Below are 21,944 nucleotides of genomic sequence, written 5' to 3'. Positions count from 1 at the left end.
CAACCAGCCTGGTCATATCTAAAAATTAACCATGACGAAGCGGTGTGCTTCTGGTCGATAGTCGAGCAGTACTTCTACCACGTTTCAACTACGTGTGAGAAATCCTTGCCACGTCATCTGCAGCTGTTTTTAGGGTAAACATTTTCCCCCAAGTTTATTTATTGCGACCAGCAATAAGTAAACTTAGGAAAATGACTCTTCGAATACCCCACGAAATCTGTCAGAGCCGCCCATGCTTTCTCAAAAAAAAGGTGATCAATCATGTCCAATCAAGTCTTTTCGGCTTCCCAATAGCTTGTCTGACGGCTATCACACTTCCTCATGCCTTGGAAAGTTACCCTTTATGATTACCTTGGTAACCGCTCCTCGACTAATATAAATGACCCTTCAGAATCAGTTTTTACTTTTTACACTTTAACTTTATCTTCAAGAAACTGAAGAACCAGGAGCTATACTTCCGGAAACCCAGAAACTTAGACGGATCACGAAGCTCTTGCCCAGCCGAATCAACTTAGTGCCTCAGAACTTCACTCCATCTTTCATACAAGTACGTTTCTTCGAACCTTTCATTTGTTAATATGCCATGCAATACTCGTTTGTCTCTATTCTTGATTTCTGAGTTCTTGACTGAAACTTCTTTGGGGAGATTGGGAATGTTAACCGATGCTTCAAAAGGTGATGAGATAACATCTTGTAGGATTTAAGAGCCAGTTTGGTAGTCGAGATTGTAGTCTTAGGGCGTAAAATCGAAGTAAAAATTTGATTTTTAGGCTAGTTGAAAAACTGGGTTTTTCCCGCCCCTTCGGAGTCGAAAAAGCTTTTTCCTGAAAAACTTTTTACTTCTGCTTTTCAAACTGCTCGTATAAAACTTGGTGTTTTTTGATAGAATGTTGCTGGTCATATAAAAGCTTAACTTTTATACGCGAGCAACGCTATTCTAACTTTCAACACAGATTTTTAGGCTTTTTCGTCCTCACCTCCCCCTTTCTCTGTTCACAGCTCTTCATGCAAGATCCTTGGGGAGGTGAGAAGCCTATCCACGACGACTTGCTTGCCCAATTACTTGAAGACAAGGGAGCATCCGTCGCAGCTGGTGCCAGAGATTCTTGTTTCTCAAACCCCACCCAATAGACCTCAGACAAACCTTCCAACCATCAGTAGAGTAAAATCCACAGCCCAGAAAAAAAAATCTTCCAAACCTTCAGACCAGCCCGCTCCTCAGGCTGGAATTCCCTCGACTAGTGTTCAGGAAAGGAATAACCCTGACCCAAACATTCAAACTCATGCTCAGCCCCGAAACTTCGTTCAACCAGATGTTGAATGGTACATCACACCTGTCAGTTGAGTAACGATCAGGATGATCGCTAACTATATCAAAAAATATGGAGTCCCTCGAATGACATTAGTTCAACCCACTCAAGACCAACGAGCGAACTTGCCTGGAGGCGCCTTCAGCACCTGGTCGAGGTATCACATTGAGGCAGGAGCGACCCTGCCTCTTCATTCTTTTTTCCAGGGGTGGCCAATTACTTCGGGGTTGCCCCTTTTCAAATAACTCCTAACGGATATAGAATGCTTGTTGCACTCTATATCCTTTATATCCACAAAAAATGGCCTGTCCCCACTCCATATGAGGTCAACTATCTATTCGACCTCAAATCTAACCCCAACCAAGAAAACACGGGGTTTTTCCACTTTTGTCACCAGGAGATAGGTCGCACTTTCCTGTCTGCACCACTCATATCTCGAACGTGGGGAAGTACCATCAGGAGTATTTCCTGACAACTGACATGGTCGCGAACAACTTGGCCTTCACTCAAGGAGGTAAAGTCTTTATACCACTGGTCGTCAATCTTTCTTCAATTTTTTGCTGCATTTTCCTTAGAAATTTAGTGCGTTTCAGGCCCATGGTTATGACCAAACCCTACTCCACACATGGAGATGCGATCAGCCCTCCTGGTCAGCATGACCGACATAGAGAAAAGCGTCAAACAGCTGCTCACGGAGGCCAATCTGAGACTGGTCGCCCTTTTGGCCCCTCATCAGGATGTGAGGAAGTTAACGGCAGGGAGTGCCACTGGCGGAGAGGTTCCCGAGCAGCACCCAGACATGGAACAACCCCCTCCGAGGAGGGCCACTAGAGTAACAATCAGGGAACCCTCCAGCACCCCATGGGCTGTTGCACCCCCCGCCCCAAAGGGAAAAGGAAAAAAGAAGGCCACCGAACCCCTCGAGCCCCTCAACGAATCTTCAGATGAGAACGGTACTGATCTCTCGCTCTTAGATTGCTTGCCAATTCCCTGTCACTTATTTGACGGGGATGAAAATTTTAAGTATGCTCCAAATTTAGATTCAGACTTCTTCATGCCAGAGAGTGAGTGTAAGACTAGTAGAGTATATAATGTAGTGACCAGTAATGATAGCTCGGGTATTTTACTTACAATTTTCTTTGTTTCTTTTCCTGACATAGCATACTCAATCATTTATACTATCCCATTGTTCGTGTATTTGCTTCTCTTTCAGACATGGACTCTGAGTACGTGTTCGATATATACACTGCCCTTGAGGCTCCCAAAGCTCCCTCGAGCAAAAAGAAAAGGAGCAAGCGGCATCCCGGGGAAAGCAGTAAAATGCCTCAGGCCAAGAAAGCCCGCACTGCAGGCCCCCTGGCAGATGGACCCTCCGCCAATGCAACACCACCTCCTTCTCCTCTCGAGCAGCAGACTCCCCCTGCTCCTGCTGAGTCGACACCGTCTCCACCAGCCCCAACTGACCAGACTCAGCAGGCTGGTCCTACTTCAACTGGGGGCGACATATCAAGTCACGCCTTAAGATCAGTCAAAGACAGGGTCGCAAAAATTTTGAAGCACGATCGTTGCCGAGAGGCAATGGCTTTGACTGAGACAATGGACATCGACCAGTTCCTATCCCGCGCATTGAATGAGTTTGCCAGTGTAAGTTATATTTTTCTGTGGAGACAGCCCCCTTTATACTCTACAGTCAGTCTAATCTTTGCTCTGATCGTAGGCAATTCTAACCCTTACTTCCGGTCGGCTCCGCTCGGGTGCATTCACCGAGCAGTCCAGGACTTTGGAGCAACGGCACAGTGAAGAACTCAAAGCTGTCGAAGTGAAATATGCTAAGCAGCTTGAGGCGCTGCTCGAGGAGAAGAATAAACTGGCTGCGGAGCTAAGGGAGACGCAGACTGCTCTGGATAAGGTCGTCGAGCAAAGAGACCAGTTCAAGGAGTCTAACCGCATTAACTACCCTGAGGCTAAAAAACTCGAGCAGGAGTTGGCTGTGAGTAGACAAGAGACTACAACCTTGGAGGGTCGTATCGAGAAGCTTGAACAGGCCAACGCCAGCAATTTGGAAAGGTACAAGAACGCCACGAGTAAGTGCTTTTATGACTTCTGGAAACACAACCAAGGGGCTGATTTTAGTTACCTTCCCAAGCGCGCAAGGCATGCCGAGATAGCCCACTGCGTTGCTCGACTGGCTGAAGAGGAGAGGGCAAGGGTACCTGCCTCGCCCGAAATCTCCTTGGCGACTGGCTTGGACGGGGCAGACAATGAAGCTACAGATGTCGTCAACCAGGACACCCCTCAAGATCCTGCAGCCTCGTAGTCTGCAATTTTTTTTTCTTTTAATTTTTCAAGTAAACAGCCCACAGGTCGTGATGTAAAGACACTTATTTTCCAGTTGAATATTTATTGTTGCATGGGCAGCGTTTACTTTTAATTGAACAATTACATCCGAGCAGTGACTGCTCGCTGTGTAAAAGGATACACTTTGACATTATAATATATTTGTATTTTATTACAACATCTGTTCGCATGACCGAACTTAGCATAGTACTTTAGTTTGATTTAACAAAATAAAAAATTTGAAAAATACTCTAAGTACCCTAGCATGCTTTCACTTATTTTTCTCATGTGTTTACATACCGTTCGATATGCTTTGCTTACTAGATACCTTATATTCCCCCTAAGTGATCGAGGAGCTTTAGGTCCTTGGTCACTTGCCTTGACCAAAACCTTTTTGAACAATATTGCTCTTAGCAAAATAATTAAAATTGTAATACAGCAAAACAACACACGTAATGAGAAAATACTTGTATAAAATACAATAATTGGCAAGAATGACTGGCTGCGCACAGCCCCTTATATTTCTCGTAATAAATGGACAAAACATGTATGTACGAGTGATAAAAAATATCTTATACTTATAAGCAATTAGTCACATAAAATGACCAACCCTTTTTCATAACTTGTCAAAAGTAAAATTAATACAAGCCATTCCTTTAAGAAGGATTGTTTACTAATAGTACTTGCGCAGGTGTTCTCCATTCCAATAGCGAAGAACGAGATCTCCGTTTAAGCAAGCAAGTTTGTAGGTGTCTGGGTGAAGGACTTCTTCGATTTGGTATGGCCCTTCCCAATTAGGTCCGAGTACTCCAGCAGCTTGGTCGCGGGTGTTTAGGAAAACTCTTCGAAGTATCAGATCTCCGACACTGAATTTCCTTTCTCGAACTTTAGAATTGAAAAACCAAGCGACTTTTTGCTGGTACGCAGCTACTCGGAGTTGGGCTTGCTCACGCTTCTCATCGATCGAGTCTAGGGATTCCATCAGTAGTTGGCTGTTCGAGGCCTGATCGTACGTTATTCTGCGATGCGAAAGCGGATCTAACTCAACAGGCAACATAGCCTCATATCCATAAGCTAAAAAGAATGGAGTATGGCCTGTTGCTGTTCGATGGGAAGTTCTATACGACCAAAGGACTTCAGGAAATTGTTCTAGCCACGCCCCCTTAGCTTCTTCTAGTCTTTTCTTCAGTGTATCCTTTAGCGTTTTGTTGACTGCTTCAACTTGTCCATTTGCTTGGGAATGAGCGACTGAAGAAAAGATTTTGATAATGCCATGCCGTCTGCAAAAATCCGTGAATAAATCACTGTCGAACTGGTTGCCGTTATCCGAGACGATCTTCCTTTGCAATCCATAGCGACAAACGATGTTTTTTATCACAAAATCCAGCACCTTCTTGGTTGTTATGGTTGCGAGTGGCTCAGCTTCGGCCCATTTAGTGAAGTAGTTGGCAGCAACCACAACATATTTGACGCCGCCCTTTCTTGTGGGCAAGGATCCAATTAGATCTACGCCCCAAACTGCAAACGACCATGGACTTTGCATCTGTTTAAGCTCATTGGGGGCTGCTCGTGAGATTTTGGAGAACCTCTGGCACTTGTCGCACCTCTGCACAAACTCCATCGAACCTTCGTTCATATCGGGCCAGAAGTATCCTTGCCTCAGGATCTTTTTTGACAAGCTTTGCCCCCCAACGTGGTCTCAACAAAATCTTTCGTGTACCTCTTTCATCAATTCTTTGGCCTTCTCTTTCGAAACATATCTGAGGAGTGGCATTGAGTATCCCCTTCGGTACAAGATTCCATCGACCAGGATATACCTAGAAGCCTGTCGCTGAAGGGTCCTGGCTTTGTTTCTGTTCGTTGGTAATACGCCTTGCGTCAGATACTCTATATATGGTGTCATCCACGTATCCGCCATCTGGATCACCATAGCGGTCTCCTCTGTTTGGATGCTTGGCATTGATAGCCGCTCAACCGGTACTATATTCAGAGTATCAGCATCCTTCGCTCTTGCTAATTTGGCCAAACCATCGGCATTGGAATTCTTGTCGCGAGGTACTTGCTAGAGGCTGTATTTGTCGAACTGAGCCAATAGATCTCTTATTTTGTTTAGATAGGCAACCATTGTAATGCCCCAAATTTCCTAATAGGGTTTAGGACCTTGATTAGGAGGCCGGGAGGGCCATAATTGAATTATGATGCTATTTAATGATCATATGCATGTTTATCTGAATTATATTATTATATGATGGTAAATGCATGCATATGGGTGTATTTATGATTATAAGGGTATTTTGGTAATTTGGCCACTGTGGGCGTAATTGTGTATTTTGGGTGCATGGTTGTGATTAATTAATATAGCCACATTATAAGGTGGATTGGTTCAAGCTATTCGGCATGAGACGATCATGAAATGTAAGTGTTCGATCTAGTCATAACGGGTTTAAGTTCGGGGCTCGGAGTGAGTCTCCGAGTAATTTGGTGATTAGAAGGTTGCCGGGAATTAAAGGGTAACAGGATGTGAATTATTGGTATTTGGGAATATTGAGAATAATGGGAATTGGAGGGTGTTAATTATAATTAACGAGATAGGCAGGAAAGGACAATTTTACCCTTGGGAGTCTTTAGAAGCCTTTATTTGACCTAGGGGCAAAATGGTCTTTTCACCCCTAAGATATATATCATCCTTTGTGGTTAGAAAGCTGTAGAAAATGTTAGAGAAAACAGAGCATCCTCATCTTCATTGCTTCTCTCCTTCCCGTACACCATTTCTCCTTCATCTTCCTTTCAATTTTTGAGACCAACTTGAGGTATCAAGCTAGGAGATCAAAGGTGGGGGCTTAGGACTTTGGTTCAATCATTGAAGGGGGTTTAGATCAAGCTTGAGGTAAGGAAATTCAGTCATGAAAGTTTTATATACCCTGTTTTTCCTTATGGTTTTCAGTTGAGAATTTGAGGTGTTAGTGGTGGGAATTCACAGAAGTTTTTGTGTATGTTTGAGTGGGTTTTGGTGAGGGTGAGTTGTAGATGGAGTTTAGAGGTTGAATTGGGTGTTAGGTTGATGTTTGGGACTGGTTTGAGGGATTGGTTTCCAGGAAAAACGCAAGGGAAGAAAAACAAGGGTTTGGCTGAACTAGAGGTTAGGCTGCGACAATGCCAAGGAGGGCTGCGGCCCTTGAAGGATGCTGAAGTTAGGAGCCTTTGTTTGAGGGGCGGGTCGCGGCCCTTAGTGGCTTTTTGGCCAGAAATGGTTTTTTTTGGCTCGGGGATGCAAGCCTTAGGCCTTGGGGTCGATCCTACTACCCGGTTTAGTAGTGTTTGATGTCTCGGGGGCTAGGTTTTGGTTTGGGAACCTATGTTGATCATTTTTATTAATGGTATCCTAAATTTGGTTATGAATAGGTGACCGCTAAAGGACTAAAAGTTGATCGTTCTCAAGGGTCATTCTCTTATTTGTTCTAGCTCGAATCTGAGGTAAGAAAACTGCACCCTGTGTATATATGACATGCATAGTTGTAGTTGATGCATGTTGAATGTTTATATGTGACATGCATGGATATTATTGGTGCATGTTGGATTGTTAAATATAATGCATATGATGCACGAGAAACATGTGATTAGGACATGCTTTATATATTGAGTATGATATTGTTCAGAGCTTGAGCCTCTGTGTTCGTGCATAGTCCTAATTGTACTAGTACATGTTAAGTAAGCATGCTGAATACCTTGTTTATGGATATTTGATATGTAATATATGTTTGGTGGCATGGCTTACTTGTGTGTGGTACCGACTTATTAGTCTGAATCAGCAATGGTGTTAGATCCATCTGTGAAGCTGTGATTTACTAGTCAAGTTCACAATGTGTTGAACATTGGTCGTGTTTTATTGACCTAAGAGTCAGAAATGGCATAGCGTCATGAACGCCGAGCCAAATAAAGATTAGATCTAATCGATATCAGCAAGAATGACTCATATGGGGTATTAACGCTGGACCGACCCTAAGGTCGATGAACTTATAAGCGCTTGGCTAGTCTGAGACTAGTTATTCAGAGCCAGGGCATATGGCCCCGGTGACTGTTTGTCACATGGCTAGGGAACGCTGTTCCAAAGTTATGACTCTATGGTCATGGGGGAAAGGTTATGTTGGTGACTATTCACCATACACCTATCCTATTCAACTTATGAAAGGTTCTCTTATCAGTTAAGCTCGAGTGACCCTAACGTCACATGGATAGAGGGGGCTGTACCCACGTTTGTGACTGTTGCGACTGTCACCTATTTATTGGGGCTAAGAGTCCTGGATGATTATTATGATCATTGGTTGATGTGTTATACTCAACATTATGTGGATTTGTTGCCTGTTGGAGTAGGGCGTGTGCCTTATGATCCGATGACATGTTATAACTGTTCATGAGCATATTAAGTTTTCTTGCTGAGCTTCGGCTCACGGGTGCTATGTGGTGCAGGTAAAGGCAAAAGAAAGCTGGACCATCCTTGAGTTGGAGAGCTTAGGCGATGACGTGTACATATGCAGCTGCTCGTCCGCCACGGCCGAGGTTTAAAGGAAAACTAGGGTTAAACCCTGTTTTGCCGCATAGAACGGCCTGTTGTAAATATTTTCCTGTAATAAACTCTGAAATTATATTTTGGGATCCCAACATATATATTAAACGTTCTAATGAAACATTACATCTTAACCAAGATTTTTAATCCCTAAACCGCTAATCATACTTAGTACACGATTTTGGCCAAATGACTCGATTAGCGAGTTTGGCACTGTTTACAAGGCACACTGTAACGGTCCCTGGAGTTGGGGCGTTACAACCATCTTTAAACCTCACGCCTGGTATTCTCCCATGACTTGATTCACCACTAACTGAGAATCACTGTAGATGTCAAGCACTTTTATATTCATGTCCCTGGCTAACCGCAACCCAGCGAGTAATGCTTCATACTCAGCCTCGTTGTTAGAAGCAGTGAAGTCAAACCTGATTGCGCAATGAAATCGATGCCCTTCTAGCGTTATCAATATCACTCTTGCTCCAGCATGGCACTCGTTAGAAGAACCATCTATAAATAATTTCCACGAGGGAGCTTGGTTTTGACACTCAAGCTCTCTAGGCTCTTCAATCTGCTCACCATCTGTAAGTTCAGTGAACTCTGCAATGAAGTCTGCCAGGGCTTGCCCTTTTACCGCTGCTCACGGCTAATAAGATATATCGAACTGCCCAAGTTCGACCGCCCACTTTAGCAATCTACCCGCAGCCTCTGGTTTTTGCAGGACTTGCCGTAGAGGCTGGTCGGTCAAAACCGTGATTGGGTGAGCTTGAAAGTAAGGTCGCAGCTTCCTGGAGGCCAAATTTAGGCAATAGGCTAGCTTCTCGATGGGCAGGTACCGCTGTTCTGCTCCAATTAGCCTTTTGCTCACATAGTAAACGGCCTTCTGCACGCCTTCTTCCTCCCTTACTAAAACGGCACTAGCAGCATATTATGTGCTTGCCAGGTAGATGAACAAAGTTTCTTTATCGACTGGCTTTGATAGGATGGGTGGTTGCGCCATATGAGTTTTTAATGCTTGAAAGGCCTGATCGCACTCCTCCGTCCACTCAAACTTTTTGTTGCCTCTAAGTAGATTAAAAAATGGAACGCATTTATCTGTTGACTTCGAAATGAATCTACTAAGAGTGACAATTCTCCCGGTTAAACTTTGAACATCCTTAATCTTTGCTGGAGATTTCATGTCGATCAGGGCTTTAATTTTCTCAGGATTGGCTTCAATTCCTTTCGAGTTAACTATAAATCCCAAGAAATTTCCTGATCCTACTCCGAAAGAGCATTTAAGGGGATTCAGCTTCATCTGATATTTGTTCAAGACGTTGGAGCACTCCTGCAAATCCTTTACATGCCCTTCTGCTTTCTTCGACTTGACCAGCATGTCGTCGACATAAACCTCCATGTTTGTGCCGATCAGTTCCTTAAACATGTGGTTGACTAGTCGCTGGTAAGTCGCACCAGTGTTTTTCAAACCGAAGGGAGTTGCTTTGTAACAGTAAATCCATGTATCAGTCTGAAAGCTAGTGTGATACTCATCAGGGGGATGCATACTAATCTAATTATACCTGGAGTATGCATCCATGAATGAGAGAATCTCATGCCTTGCAATGGCATCGACCAACTGGTCGATTCTTGGGAGTGGGAAACAATCTTTGGGGCAGGCTTAATTAAGGTTTGTAAAAAACACGCACGTATGCCATTTTCCATTCAGCTTGGGAACTAGCACGGGATTAGAGACCCGCGATGGATAAAACGCCGCCCTGATGAACCCATTCTCCTTTAGCTTCTTGACTTCTTCTTTTAAGGCCCTTGATCTATCTTTGTCGAGCAGCCTTCTTTTTTGTTGCAGTGGTGGAAAACTCTTGTCGATGTTTAAGACATGGCTGATGACTGCAGGGTCTATCCCGACCATGTCTTTGTGCGACCAGGCAAAGACTCCCTGGTTCCTCCTTAAAAACTCCACCAATGCTTGTTTTGTCGTTGTTTCTATGTTTTTACCGACTTTCACAACCCTGGTCGGATTTTCTTCATCTAGTTGGACCTCTTCAAGGTCCTCGATGGGTCCAATTTCTTCCTCAAAATCCCCAAAGCGAGGATCTAAATCCATATCCTCACTTTGGACAACGCCCTATTTGGTGACATTATCACCTAAGTGGGCATGAGCATCAGTTACCACTTGCAACTTTTTCCCATGAATATCTCTCGATACACCCTTCTTTGCCTTGGTGATCGAGGCATTGTAGCACTCCATCTGTAACGCCCTGGTTACCCCAAAACAGTTACGGTGAACAGTGAACCGGAAATTTGACTCGCTACCCGAGTCCTTTGGTTAAAACGTGATCTAAGTGTTATTATCAGGTTAAGGTGAAAAACCAGTAAAAATGAAAGGATAAATTTCATTAAGTAAATAAACTGCTCATGAGCCTTTCAAAATGTTTACAAGTATTTTGTAATACAAAAGAGTTGCTACTATTTCAAATTTACAGTCCCCGCCGGCCTAAGCGGCAAAAATAGGGTAAACCCCTAGTCCCTCTGAGAACTCCTTGACCGTGGCGGTCAAGCGGCCCTGTATGTACACAACATCACCCAAGCTCTCCACTCAGGTTTGGTTAAGCTTCTCCTTTCCTTTACCTGCACCACATAGCACCCATGAGTCAAGGCCTAGCAAGAAAACACAATAAAGCATGATATAATATCAACAACGATCATAATAACCATTCAGGACTATCAGTCCAAACAAATAGGTGACAATAGCCAAAAGTCACAATAATGAGCTCAGCCTCTTCTAGCCATGTGACGATAGGGTCACCAGGGCTCAACTGACGAGTGGTTCTTTCATAAGTTTGATCAGGACAGGTGCAAGGTGATTAGTCACCAACATAACCTTCCTCACGACTCTAGAGTCGAAGCTATGGACAACGTCCCTTAGCCACGTGACTAACGGTCACCGGGGTCATATACCTTGGCTATAGACATCTGGTCGTAGACCAGGCAAGCGCTTATAAATTCTTCGACCTTAAGGTCGGTCCCGCATTAATGCCATAGAGCTATTCAATGCGTGATCATTGACTTTAGAGTCGGTCCCTGACTAGTCAGTGTCTTAAACAGGCTATCAGCATTCCCTAGCATTTAATATGCAATTCACGTCCACATATAACAATCAACATGCCTCAATATCAAACCATGCATGTCATATACCTATACAGGGTGCAACTGTATTCATACACTGTTTTCTTACATCTGGTTCGAGTGAGAATTATTATATGAACGACCCCTGAGAACGATCAACCTTTAAATTCCTTGACGGTCACCTGGTCATAACCAAAATATAGGATTCATCAATAAAAATGATAACTGAGGGTCCCCAAACCAAAAACTAGCCTCCGAGACATCAAACGCTGCCCAACCGGGTACTAAGTTAAACCCCGAGGCCTAAGGTTTAAATCCCCAAGTTAAAAACATCATTTTGGTCAAAATGGCCTTAAGGGCCGTGGCCCTCCCTTGCTGCGCCGCGGCGCGCCCTCAAACAGAGAGGGCTCTCCCTCTGCCAGACACCAAGGGCCGTGGCGCACCCCTGCTGCGCCGCGGCGCCCAGCCTAGACCAGCAATACGCCCTCAAACGAACCCAGGTTTTCCCCTGTGTTCTTTTCTCTCAAACCAGCCCCTCAAACCATCTCTAATCCTCCTCCAAACATACAATTAAACCCCCAAATAACACCCATAGCTCACCCTCATCAAATCCCAATCAAACCAACATAAAAACTCCCTTTGATTCTCACTTCCCACATCAAGATTCATGAGCTAAAAACTTAAACGAAAACAGAGCAACACCTGAAATCAAAGACTAAAACTCACCTTGAAACCGGTTTTGGACCTTCCTTACAAGCTGAATCAAGCCACCAGCCCAGCCTTTAAGTTTCCCTTGGTTGAATCCCCACTTAGAACTCAAAACCTCAATGAAAGAACAAGAGGAAGGTGATGCACGGGAAGGAAGAGGAAGCACATTCTCTATTTTGTTCTGTTTAAGTCTACCACCTTCTACAGCCACTTAAGTCACATATATCCACCCCTAAAATGACCAAGTTACCCTTGTATCATCTAAAGCCTCTAAAACCATCTCAAGGGCAAAATTGGTACTTTCCGCTTATCCCGTTAATCATAATTAACGCTTCCTAATTCCCACTAATCTCAAAATCCTTAAACACCAATAATTCATATCCCGTTACCCTAAAATCCCCAGTAATGCTATAACCACTAATAACACCCCGAGACTCACCCCGAGACTCACCCCGAGCCCCGAGCTCAAACCTGTTATGACCAAACCGATAAATCATGTTTAAAGATCGTCTCATGTAGAAATACTTGAACCAATCCACATTATAATGTGGTCTCACAATATATCATTAACATGCAAACAGATATTCAATTATACCCTCAACGGGCCAAATTACCAAAACACCCCTGTAAACAAATGTGGACTCACATGCACGCATTTAACATCATATTATAATATAATTCTCATAAACATGCATAAATACATTTAATAACATAATTAAACAGTAATGGCCCTCCCGGCCTACTAATCCAGCCATTAAACCATAATAGGGAATCCGGGGCATTACAACTATCCCCTCCTTACAGAAATTTCGACCTCGAAATTTACCTGAACAGCTCGGGATACTGACTCCGCATATCTGACTCCAGCTCCCAGGTCGCCTCCTCGACCTTGCTGTTCCTCCACAATACCTTAACCAAAGGTATTGTCTTATTCCTGAGGACTTTATCTTTCTAATCAAGTATCTGAACACGCTGCTCCTCAAAGGAGAGATCTAGCTCAAGCTCCAGATCTTCATAACTCAAAACATGACTCTCATCAGATACATACCTCCGAAGAGCGGATACTTGAAACACATTATGCACGGCCGACAATGCCGGAGGCAAAGCTAGCCTGTAAGCCACTTGACCAATCCTCTCCAGGATCTCAAATGGACCTACAAACCTGGGACTCAGCTTGCCTTTCTTCCCAAACCTACAAACCTGGCTGTAGAGGTGGCGAGCGCTGGAGTGCAGGCGCCTGCTCGTTGCCACCTTGAGCCTCTCGCTGAGACCCTCCTGCGGCTCGCACATATCTTCTCAAATTTCTCTGCCTGATCAGGAAATCAATCTCGTATTTCAACTGGTTACATTCATTGGTGTCGTGCCCGTATTCGTTGTGAAAATGATAGAACTTTGTCATATCTCTCTTGGAGATATCTTTCCTTATAGCTGTGGGTTGTTTGAAAGGCATGCTTGAGCTGGTCGCCTGGTAGACTTCAGCTCAGCTTTCGACAAGGGCCGTGTAGTTGGTGAATCTTGACTCATATCGATTGCCTTTGGGGCGTTTACTCTCAGAAGCTGAGGGTTCATTGTTTGCCCGTTTTCCACCATTCCTACCATTGTCGTTCCCGTTGCCTTTGCCGTTGCCATTGGGCTTTTCCAACCCGTTGGCGGCTTTGGCGGGTTCTTCCTTGGGTCCCTTGTCTTTTGTTGGTTATTTCCCTTCCTTGGCAATCGCGTCTTCGAGCTTGATATATCGATCAGCTTGATCCAAGAACTCTTGGTTACTTCTAACCCCATGCTTTCTAAGGCTACTCTAGAGGGGCGAATGGCGCCTTACCCCAGCAGTTAGGGCCATCATCTTACCTTCATCGCCCACTGTCTTGGCTCCAGCTACTGCTCGCATGAAGCATTGGACATATTCTTTCAAGGGATCTCCCTCTTTCTGCCGTATCTCGACCAGCTGATTGGTCTCTGTGGGGTGTACACGACCTGCGTAGAACTGTTCGTAAAATTCCTTCACGAACATTTCCCAAGATACTATACTAGTAGGAAGGAACTTGAAGAACCACTCCTGAGCGGTGTCAGACAGTGTCGCAGGGAAGATCCACCAGCGGGCATCTTCCGACACTTTTGGTATGTCCATTTGTACTCAAACTTATTAACATGAGATACTGGGTCTCCGTACCCATCGAAGTTCGGCAATGTAGGCATCTTGAACTTACTGGGGGTTTTGGTCGAGGCAATCCTCTGTATAAGGGGGGTGCCCCTCCTCCTATCGTACTCGATATGGGACGTTTGTCCCCCGACCAGCAGCTGTACCGCCTGGTTCAGGGCATCAATCTTAGCCTGAACAGGTTGTGGGACTGTTGGGGCCACCGATGCCGGGGGAGCGTACTCATCATGCCTCTCATGGCGTTCGTTAAGTACGTCCCTAAGATCACCGTCTCTACGTCTCTGCTCGCTAGCTCCTAGCCGACTAAAGACGCTCAACTGCCTGGGTTGCCCCCCAGCGTTGTGGCTAGCTGGCCTATTTTCTCTAGGTGGGGGGGCTTCTACCTCCACCCCTCTCTTCATTTCTCCGGCCAGAATTTCCTCTGCCGGAATCAACTTCATTATAGCCATGGCCATCTCTTAATTGTGGTTGACAATGGCGTGACCGGCTGTTCACGCTATTTCCTCCTCGGGCTGGCATTTCCCGAGCGTCACGGGGAGGCCTGCGCTGATCGTTGGGTCCCCGTGCAATGTTATGCCATGGGGGGCCCCTGACCGCAGAGCCTGAATCGATGTTCCTTCTGTTGGTAAAAGAACGCTGCCCCCTGCTCGGTAGATTTGGCTCTTCATCCTTTGGGTGTCTAGGGCTACGGGGTGGCTGCCCTGCCCTATTCTGCCTCTGGCGCTGGGGATTGCCTCAACCAGCCTGGAATGGAGGTTGCTGCTCAGGATCCCTAGGTGGGACATCATCCTGAGCCATAGGCGGCTGCTCTGGCCTTTGAGGGCTTGTTGGCTGGAGCGGAGGGCTTGGATTGGGACCTCTTTGAGGTGGTGCGCTTGGTGGTTGATCTGGCTGGGAGGCTGGTACAGCTTGACTCCTAGCTAGTTGAATGGCTGCTTCAAGGGCGGCCATGGCATCCCTCTGCCGACAATCCATTTCCGCCTGCCGCACACTCAGCTCTTGGCGCTGGCGTTCTATTTCCCTTTGCTGCAGTGCCATCGTCTCCGCAGCATTCTCCTGATTGGCCCTCAAATTGGCCAACTCATCTTGCAACACTCCTAGCGTTGCCCTCAGTGTTTCAGAGTCTAGTTCCTCCTCATCAAACTCCAAATGTGGTTCATTCTCGGCCACATTTGGGGGAGGAGGTTGGGATGGTGCAGCGCCAGCAGCCTGTCCAGTCTTCTTGGATGTTTTCGCCATTATATTTTTTTCACAATTTTTTGTCAAACTTTCAATGAAAGCACCAGAATGTTGACCCGCGATTTGGCCTACGACACGGAGTCAAATATACGACAAAGGATAAAACGGAAATAAGAAAGATGATCTAATGGAAGAGAACAAAACACCAAGGATTTATAGTGGTTCGGCCCCAAAAGATGGTAATGACCTACGTCCACTTAGTGCTATTATTAAGATTGAATCTCAAAGCAGTGATCAAAGTACTAGGGTTCTTGAGTTTCACAAACTTTGGAAGAAATACAATAAAGCGATGGATAATTGCACTATAGCTCTCTTTTTCTCTATCTTAGCAAAAAGATTTAGGGATGAAAAGTCCCTTCCTTGAGCTATTTCATGTATATTTATAGGCTCAAAGAGAAGGTTACATATGCTAATGTGCCCTATCTTTCCTTAATAATCGCGTATCAAGATAATAATGAAGAAATATTCAATGCAGTTATTATAAGATTACAGCTTAAGAAGGAAATAAATCAGGTTATACGACCAGCCTGGTCGTATCTAAAAATTAACCCTGACGAAGCGGTGTGCTTATGGTCGATAGTCGAGCAGTACTTCTGCCGCGTGTCAACTACGTGTGAGAAATCCTTGCCACGTCATCTGCAGCCGTTTTTAGGGTAAACAATGTGCGCATCTGAGTTCTCCTATACAAATGTAAACAAAATATTTTAGAATGTGTTATTTTATAAAATTAAATTGACATCTTCACTTACATATTTGTGATGCTTAGCTGCCAATGATTTTGTGCCTTGTGTTGTTGCATACTTCATTTGTTTTCTAATTGCTTGGTTTTTAGCAGAACGAGACAAAAATCTTTCGCTCAAAAACAACTCACAAATATTCTTCCATGTCTCCTTAGTGCAATGGTCAGGTGGCTTAGAGAGGTCATTCTCCCAATCTTCTGGTCAAGCGTAATGATTTTTGAAGTGTTTATGTTTAATGTTCTTTCTCTTGCGATATCTTTCGCCTATCTCCTTATGACAGTTGCCAGAACTGACTCACGTTGTGGATGATCGTCCATATTATAGTAATACTACATTAAGAAAAAAAAATAGATGACTTTGTAAATAATGCAAATAAATAATGTAAAACATAAGATTTGTAATTTTTTACCCTCTTACGATCAAGCACTTGATCCTTAAACTGTTGAGATAAATCAGCAAAATCCAAGTAATGTCCCGGACACAAAATTGTAACTTAAGTGCCCAACATGCGAATAAAAGCTTGGTCCTCTTGCCCAACCACTTTTTTCGTCACAGGATCAAGCTCTAGATCCAATGGTTTACCGGCTTTTTTCCTTTGTTCTTCAAGAACATTATTACTAGCAAGGCCACAACCTTTTTTTCTCGTTGGCAGGGCTTTAAAATTTATTAGTTAGTAATTAGTGTCAAATTAAATTAGAGGTATATCACATTCAATTCGTATTAATAATAATTACAAAAAAACTTTATTATATTTCAATATATAGTTCTGTTACACAAATAGAAAAACTAAACAGAGTAATCATTATCATTTCCATTAGTAATCGGAGACACATTTTCATCTTCACAAAGCTCAACTAGCAATTCATCCTCTGCATCTGCGGCTTCCTCATGTTCTGGCATATCACATTCGTTGTCACCCACTTCATCAGCCCCAACATATGCAGCAGGTTGATCAGATTGCATAATCAACTCTCCGAGGTCCACAGCCAACAACAAATTTGATGAGCTTGTTTCATGTACAACATCAATAGCATTATTAACCTCATCAGAATTTTCCTTAATGTCCCAAATTTTTCGATGATTCATATCTTCTACAACTTTCCAATCATGACCTCTAAGTAGATCATCAAGATAGAAAACTTGCTTAGCTTGGCTAGCAAGTATATATGGCTCATCTTTGTACCATTCACCATTGACGTTAGGGCTGGCAATTCGTGTAAACGTGTCAGATTCGTGTCGACACGATTATGACACGACACGATTAAGGTAAACACGAACACGACACGGTTATTAAACGTGTCGAAAATACAAACACGAACACGACACGATTATTAAACAGGTCAACACGACACGAACACGATAACACGATTATGACACAATTAATCATAACTATACGAAAAAAATCATAAAACATATGTAAAGTATTCGTGTTATCGTGTCTGACACGATTATTAAATGGGTCAACACGATTATGACATGACACGATTAAGGTAAACACGAACACGACACGATTATTAAACGTGTCAAAAACTCAAACACGACACGATTATTAAACGTGTCGTGTTCGTGTTTACCTTAATCGTGTCGTGTCGTGTCATCGTGTCGTGACCCAAATTGCCACCCCTAATTGACGTTTATACTGGTGATATTATTTTCAATGATTTTTTTCTTCCTTCTTGGATTTGTATTAAACCATTTGCACCGAAATAATGCCATTGAATATGCACCAGTGAAAAATAATGTCACTACTTCTTCAAGTGTGCCGTAATAATTAAAACCTTCTATTCCGGCAACAGACACTCCACTATTCTGTGTGGTGCGCTTTTTATCTCAGTCGTGTGCAATAAATCGAACACCATTGACTATACAACCTTGGTAATAGGTTGCCAAATGATCTGACCCAGATGCTAAAACTAGCAATTCATCACCATTTTCCAAAGACCCAAGCTTGTGCAAGTCATATATCTAAATACATAAAACTGTATTAGATTCACAAAAAATATCATTAATAAAATGAAAGTTCAAAGTTCAAAGATACCTTCTTATGAAACCACGAACGAAATGTTTTCCTATGCAAACGATCATGATCACCATCTGGGTATTTTTGTCTAATCTCTTGTAGGTGTTCGGTGTTAATTAGAATAGTGTCGATTCTTGATAACAAAAAACTTATAATAACCACACATGTTCTAATTTAAAAGCGAATAAACTTACTCTAAATAAGGCTCAATTTCAGGAGAATTCTCAAGTATGAACCACTCAGCTATTTCACGAGTGTTATGATTGAGAGGCTTCAAAGTTCCCTTTGTGAGTGGACGACATTGAGATTGGAAAACTGTAAGGTTTCGTGGGATATAAGTTGCATCTTCATTTCGATCACGACGGTTAAATCTTGTTTCAATGTCTTTGAAATACATTGAACAAGAGGTCAAAGCCTCATCTGCAACATAGCCTTCGGCGATCGACTCTTCAGGGCGAGCTTTATTTCCCATGTAATTCTTCAATTTTTTCATGTACATTTCAAAAGGATACATCCACCTCATAAATACCGGGCCACCCAATATAGCTTCTTCTGGAAAATGTAATACCAAATGAATCATTTTGTCAAAAAAAGCTGGAGGAAAAATCAACTCCATCTTGCACAATATTTGAATAAGGTCATTTTGTGCTTTCTCCATATCTTTAACATTTAAAGTCCTTGAACATATTTTCCTGAAGAAATTGCACAATTCTGTAATGGTGGTCGATATAGATTTTGGAAGAAACTTGCAAACACCGAGAGAAAGTAATTGTTGCATTATCTCATGACAATCGTGTGACTTCAACCCAAGAATATTTGTATCATTCTCGGACACTTTCTTCTTCAAATTTGAACAAAAGCCATCTGGAAATCTAACTCCTTTTATAAACTAACAAAACTGTTGCCTCTGCACCAGAGTTAACACATAAGGAGCGTGAGGCTTCATCAACTTCCCGTTCTCATCTTCATAAATCCACAATGATTCTCTTATACCCATCTTTTTCAAATCATGTCTTGCATTAGTGGTGTCCTTAGATTTATCATTGTCTAAGATGGTGCCAAGGAGACTATCACACACATTCTTCTCAACATGCATGACATCTATGTTGTGTTTTAATTTGTTTGTACACCAATACTCAAGCTCGTAAAAAGATATTTTTTTCCTTCAATTACCTTCATCTACACCTCTTTTACGTTTCACACCCCCAAACTGGACGTGTTTTCCTGAAACTTGTGCTACAAGAGCATTAACTTATTCTAGTATATCCTCACAAGTAAACCATCTCAGAGGACGTCTTGTCTCAACTTCTCCATTGAACTCAGTGTCTCTTCTCATTCGATGAGTACTTGGCAAGAATCTTTTGTGACCAACATAAGATGTCTTACCGATCACTCGGATGGAAGTTGTGTCTTCATTACACGTAGGACAAGTTTTGTATCCCTGACCACTCCATCCAGAAAAACTACTGCAAGCTGTAAAATCGTTCACTGTCGACAAAAGGGCTACCCGCATCTTGAACATCATGTTGGTCGTACTATTTCTTGTATCAACTTTGTTAACCCACAGATCATTCAATCATCCACCAATGGTCTTAGAAATACATCCATGTCCTTACCTGGTGATTTTGGCCCGGGAATAAGGAGGGTCAACATGAAATAATTGTCTTTCATACATAACCAAGGTGGCAGATTATAGTTTGCCAACACCACAGGCCACATGTTGTATGCAAGGTTCATGTTGTCAAATGGATTAAATCCACCAGCAGCTAAGCCCAAACAAACATTTCTGGGATCCCTTGAAAAATCAGGATGCTTGACATCAAAGTCCTTCCATGCAGAGCCATCCACCAGGTGTCGCATCACCCCATCATCTTTTGATTTCCCGGTGTGATGCCATATCATGTGTTTCACTGTAATCCTTGAACTGTATAATCTTTTCAACCAAGGTGTCAACGGAAAGTAACGCATCACCTTGTGTGGCACTTTTTTTCCTTTCGTCATTTCAGAAGTAATCCATCTACTACTTCCGCATACTGGGCATGTCTCTTTAGATGCATGCTCATTGTAAAATAAGCAGCAATTATACTAACACACATGAATGGACTCATATCCCAACCCTAATTTTTTCAATCTCTTTTTCGCCTCGTAGTACGATCCAGGATTTTTGTTTTCCTTGGGAAAGGCAAGCTTTAACAACTTTAGCAATTCATGAAATATGTTGTTAGACACCTTCCCTCTAACTTTTAGATGAAATAACTTTGCTAAAAATTTTAGGGATGAAATCCAATTACAGTTAGGATACAACCCCGCTTCAATCTCCTCAAATAACTCGTCATAATACTGACTCTCACCAATATCCCTTTCTACTTCCTCAGTTGTCGGTAAAAGGAAGTCTTCCACAACGTGAATCATCTCATCGTCTTCATTGTCATCAACCACCACATCAGCAACAATTTCTTCCACCTCACCATGAAAAATCTACTTATCATAAGCTTAATGAAAACCCATATCGAATGCGTGTGCCCGAACAACATCCAAAGATTCGAATCTATTATTATTGCATCTCACACACGAGCACCTAATTCTTCCATCAGAATCTTTATGTTCCGACGTCATCCTTAAAAAAGCTTGCAGACCATTCCAATATTCTTGACAACCACAATTTCTCAATGTTTTCCAAGTCTTGTCAATCGCCGTCTAAAGTGTTATAAGAGTGTGTGAGTTTTAGTAATGTGAATAGGAATGGATAACAAAAAAATTTGTTATCATTTTGAAAACTTATGCAATATTATAATATCTTATGCTATTTTATGATGTTTTATTAAATAATGTTATTTATAAACAAATTAATATTTTTTCCGACACTAATTTATTATTTATTCTTAATTTTTTACAACTTTTATTAAATATAATTATCAATTTCTATATTCAACTTAATTTGTCATTTATTTAATATTAGATAATGTTATTTAATAAAAAAATCAAGTTAAATTATTTAATTAGATAATGTTATATCAAACTTTTATTATTTAATTAATTAAATTAATAAAAAAATATAATTAAAAAATAAATTATCATTTATTTAATTCTTTATTCATAATTTTTTAATTTGTAATAATAATAATAATAATTTTATAAACTAATTATTATTTAACTTTTAGACTATTTTTTTTAAATAATTAGATAAATTTTATTAATCTTTTCATTCATAATTTTATTAATAATATTTTAAACTTATCATTTATGTGTCGATATCCCTGTAATTAATGATTGTAGTCAACAACCATCAATCACAAGCATACCGGGACAGAGAAAATAAATTAACTTCTAATTAACTACTGATTAATTTTTTTAATAATTTTTAATTAATTATAATAATACTAATTAACTAAATTATATAATATTCATTATAATTCTCATTATCTTGACAACCACGATTTCTCAATGTTGTTCAAGTCTTGTCAATCACCTTCTACGATGATATAAGAGGGTATAAGAAATGGAAGAAAAAGGCAATTGTCTTAATCCTATCATTTTTAAAGTTTTATTATTTTAAATTTTTTATGATGCTTAATGAGAAGTGTTATTCCTGGACAAACTAAAGTTTTATGATATCTTATTACTTAATTAATTATTACTATATTTAACAAGAACTATTTTTTTTTATTCATGATAAAATTTATTTAAATTTATCTCATTTTTATTTATGATAATTTATTATAAAACTTTTTAAAGTTTACACATTTATTTC

Source organism: Humulus lupulus, chromosome 9 (assembly GCF_963169125.1).
Source record: "Humulus lupulus chromosome 9, drHumLupu1.1, whole genome shotgun sequence".
NCBI lineage: Eukaryota > Viridiplantae > Streptophyta > Magnoliopsida > Rosales > Cannabaceae > Humulus > Humulus lupulus.
The sequence above is the reverse complement of the archived record's forward strand: the minus strand, read 5'-3'. Positions refer to the sequence as shown.